General features: G+C 35.2%; 2 protein-coding genes across 2 annotated transcripts in view; both read right to left on the minus strand.

Annotated features, from left to right (window-relative positions):
- The window catches only part of LOC119419721 (transmembrane protein 237A), a 47,549-nt gene that overhangs the window by 40,648 nt on the left and 2,163 nt on the right, over positions 1-4,738 (minus strand). The window lies entirely within an intron of this gene.
- The window catches only part of LOC119419408 (ecto-NOX disulfide-thiol exchanger 1), a 164,274-nt gene that overhangs the window by 1,449 nt on the left and 158,087 nt on the right, over positions 1-4,738 (minus strand). The gene's annotated exons all lie outside the window — the stretch shown is intronic.

Below are 4,738 nucleotides of genomic sequence, written 5' to 3' on the forward strand. Positions count from 1 at the left end.
GGGATGGATGGATGGATGGATGGATGGATGGATGGATGGATGGATGGATGGATGAATGGATGGATGGATGGCAGGATGGATGGATGGATGGATGGATGGATGGATGGATGGATGGATGGATGGATGGATGGATGGATGGATGGCAGGATGGATGGATGTTTGCTTTAAATAATGATATAAAAATAAAGTTCTGGAGATTGTAATGTATAAATCAGCAGCGATCAACACTTGTCTAAGGTCTGTTCAGATTAGCCATTAGCTCGTGTGCCCTGTCGGTAATAGTCGTTCAAAGAACTATCTGAAACAGGTAAGATGTTTACTCTTCAAAAACATTTTACAGAACCTTACTTAAAATGCCAGACAATTAATTTTAAACTACATTTCATTGAACACAGCTGCCCCAGGAAGCTGATGCTAATTATAAACACTTTGTTGTGGCATGACAAACCATCGTGTTTTAAAAGTAGAATAAAACTTTTGTCAGCGGTCGTCTCCAGGCTGAAGCCATGTGATTGTTGAATGTGTGTGTGTGTGTGTGCTGTCAGTGTATAAATGATGCGTGCAGCAGCAGTGAGGAAGCAGAGGGAGCTGAAGCCTGCTGACAGCAGCTGTAATTAGCCACAGCTCTTTGTGTTCTTTTGTCGCCCTCACTGTGGAGACGTTCCTTCAAATCCGCCAGCTCTGCCATCTTTCATCACCTACGCTCCGTGTCATTACACCTGGCAGCCGGCACTGTGCTAAATCTGTTGTGTTCAAACGTGTAAGGGTTATTGTGAAGGTGAATGCAGCTGAAAGCTTTGTGTGGCTCTCAAAGACAGTGTCTAATGTGGAGGCCAAAACACGAAGCTACACTCAGAAAGGTTGTGAAAGTGTTTCAAGTGAGGCCTGCTTTGTAAAAGATGCTGCAAGAAATATGTACCACCCCCACACACATGTCAGACTGTCATGTAACTCAATCAATCAATTAATTTATTCACTCGATTAAAAAAAAAGATCATTAGTTTACAAACACATTCTCTGACAACAACGTCCATGCTCAATAATCCAGGTATATAATCCAACAATTTTCAGTCAGGTCATCTGGACAGTTTCTTTTTTTTTTAGATTTGACATTTTCTGACAACATTTATTTACACGAGTGAAGGGGGAGCAGGAAGAAGGAAATCTTGTCCAGACCTGCCCCTTTTCTCAATAATTACAAAAATTCATGGCCGTGTACATTAAATTAACAAAACAAGTTGCAAACAATACAACAATAATAACATGCATAACAATACATCACTCTTCTCATTAACAACTCAAAAGTGTATAAGAGTTAATCATTCTTTTTTATAAAGTGTTTTGAATTGTTTTATTGTAGAGCATTTTTTTAACTCCTCATCCAAATTGTTCCATATTTTTACTCCGTGCACCAAAATGTACATTTGTTTTAAAGTAGTACGCACAGTTTTACTTTTGAAATCATACTTCCTTCTGTTATTTCTATCACATGAACTTAAGAAAAATAACTTTTGTAAATTAAATGGCTGTAATTTATTTCTAGCTTTAAACATAAATAGCATTTTTAAATTAACCAGATCCCTGAGTTTCAAGGTATTTGACTGAATAAACAATTTATTTGTGTGTTCTCTGATGTTCACTTTATATAAATAACTCATAACTTTATCTTGAATGACAGACAACAGTTTAGTGTTGGTTTATATGTGTTGCCCCGTACCTCTATACAATAAGTCAGATATGGAACAACAAATGAATAATATAATGTCTGGAGTGTTGCTAGTTCTAAAACATGTTTTACTTTATTTAGAACTCCAATACGTTTGCATAGTTTTAGTTTTATATATTTTATATGAGATTTCCAGTTAAGTTTATGATCTAAAACAACCCCTAAAAATTTAACTTCATGTACTCGTTCAACTTGATTATCATCTATAGATATTATAATAGAATCATCTATTTTTCTATTACCAAAAATCATGAATTTTGTATTATTCCAGTTTATTGATGATTTGTTGTATTTAAACCACTCGTTAAGTTTAGACATTTCACAAGCCAAACATTCTATAACGTTTTTTAAGTCATTCCCAGAACAAAATAAATTTGTATCATCTGAAAACAGGATGATTTGTAACTTTTTAGACACGTCACAAAAGTCATTGATATACAAAAGAAAAAGCTTTGGTCCTAGCACTGAACCTTGGGGGACTCCACATTTAATATTTTGAAGATCTGATTTTTCATTTCCTAGCTGTACAAAATGTTTCCGGTTAGTCAAATAACTGTTTGACCAGTTATGAACCATCCCTCTTATCCCATAATCTTGTAATTTGGAAAGCAATAACGTGTGATCGATTGTATCAAAGGCTTCTGTTAAATCAATAAACACCCCCATGCTTCCTTTCTATTGCTGCTGTAATTTCTTCATTTAGTTCTAATAATGCAAGGGATGATGATTTATTTGATCTAAAGCCATACTGACTCTCACTCAAGTTATTATTTTCAATATAACCATCCAATTTCTGGACAAACCATTTTTCAAGCACTTTAGAAAACGGGGGGAGCACCGAGATCAGTCTATAATTATCAAAACCATGTCTATCACCATTTTTAAATATTGGAATTACTTTTGCTAATTTCATTTTTTCTGGAAATATGCCACTCTGGACTAACAAATTACAAATATAAGTCAATGGTTTAATAATAAAGTCAATAGTTATACAAAGTATATATATATATATATATATATATATATATACATATATATATATATATATGATCATCATGTCAATTCCATCACTATCAACAGATGTGTTAGTTTAGCTTTTCCTTACTATAGTTATAATTTCATGTTCATTTGTATCTCCAGGAAACACTGACTGTGACATTCTACCACCTCCCTGCACACCCTGAATATCATTTGTCTTAATGGAAGAAGCCAAACCTGGTCCTATATTTACAAAAAATTAATTAAATTCATTCACCACTTTATTTTTTCAGTCGATGTTGTTTCTCCCTTAAAAAACTGTTTTTCAAGACAATGAGTATAATTAGGTCTTACAATACTATTCAAAATTGTCCACGTTCTTTTCATATCACCACTGCTCTCTCCACTTTAAATTATAGTAATCTTTCTTAGCTTGTCTTATTAATGTTAGTTTGTATTTATATGTCTTGTATTTCAACTCTTTAGGTTTAGTTGGAAATCTAAAAAAATCTCTATATAACTTATTCTTCTTCTTACAAGATTTGAACAGTCCCTTGGTCATCCAGGGTTTTGCACTGACATTTTTATTTTTGTGACTCACTAATATCGGGCAATTTTTGTCATATAATGATTTATAGACTTGCAGAAATGTTTCATATGCCACATTCACATCCTTCACATATACCCCAAGTTTCCTTTAACAGGTCATTACAGAATTTCTTTATCGTTTCGTCAGATCTGACTCTAACCTGCAGATATGTGGCTGCCTGCAGCCTGGATGCTTTACAGTCAGAGGGGTTTGTGAAAAATTACCAGAACAAAATGGTTAAACAGTGTCGGAGGAGAACAGGCAATCCAGACACGTGTTACCCTTAACGTTTGGAGGGCGGGATACAGTTGATTCTTTTTCAAAAATTAAACAGAGTTTGTAAAACATATAAAAAGCCGGAGGACCGACCCCATCAGCTGATCACAAGTTATAAACAGGAAGTAGTTACCACATGTTCAACTCTACGAAAGTAACTGCAGGTAAATCCTCCATTTTCTACCATAATTACATTGTATGCTTAATGGTTAAATTAGTTAATGCTTGATTCAGGTTATGTTTATTTGTCATATGCAGGTTAACACAAGGTTAACAGTACAATAAAATATTCAGGATGAGAAGAACTGATTTGACTCACTAAAACAATGAACAAACAAACAAGAAATACTAAAGCGTTCAATAAGGGTATAACATAAAGTACCAAAAAGTGAAAAAGTAAATACAATATTTACAAGGTCCTAAAGAAAAAATAGTAAACAACAACGACGACAAAGTTCATGCTCAATAAACAACAACATGGTAGATCATGGTGCAAGTAGGATGAATTTGTATGAATAAGTATTTCAAGGTAGTAATATAAGCTGAAATTCACATGATGTGTACTGCACATAACTAACATAAACTACACAGTATCCTGATGCATGCTCAATAATCCAGGTAGAAAAATCTAAAAAAGTTAAATCTGGTCCTCTGGACATTCAAAAAAAACAAAACAAAGCAAAACAACAAAAATAAGTAGAAACGTTTCATCTTTCATCCAAGAGACTTCCTCAGTCTGAGGTGCTGTATTCAGCTCAGTCCCTTAAATAGCACCTTCTCAGAGTGGATCAACCAGTTTGCTGCTGACAACCAAAACCAGCTGATCACATGCTTGGTGCTTGGCACATGCTTGGCACATGGTTTGAGAGAGGAGTAAAGGAGGCCATCTTTGTGAAAAGAAACCGTCCATCATTAAACAGGGGTGGAGACCTCCAGGTTCAACTGTCCCCCTCTTACAATGCTGTGATTGCTAGTATCACTCAGCCCTCTGTGAACAGTAAACAGCCATCAGGTGCTAATGATCCATTGTTAGGCTGATGGTCCTTCTTGAGCATGTGATCAGCTGGTTTTGGTTGTCAGCAGCAAACTGGTTGATCCACTCTGAGAAGGTGCTATTTAAGAGACTGAGCTGAATACAGCACCTCAGACTGAGGAAGTCTTTCAGATGA

Source organism: Nematolebias whitei, chromosome 13, assembly GCF_014905685.2.
Source record: "Nematolebias whitei isolate Nwh7 chromosome 13, NemWhi1, whole genome shotgun sequence".
In the NCBI taxonomy this organism is placed as follows: domain Eukaryota; kingdom Metazoa; phylum Chordata; class Actinopteri; order Cyprinodontiformes; family Rivulidae; genus Nematolebias; species Nematolebias whitei.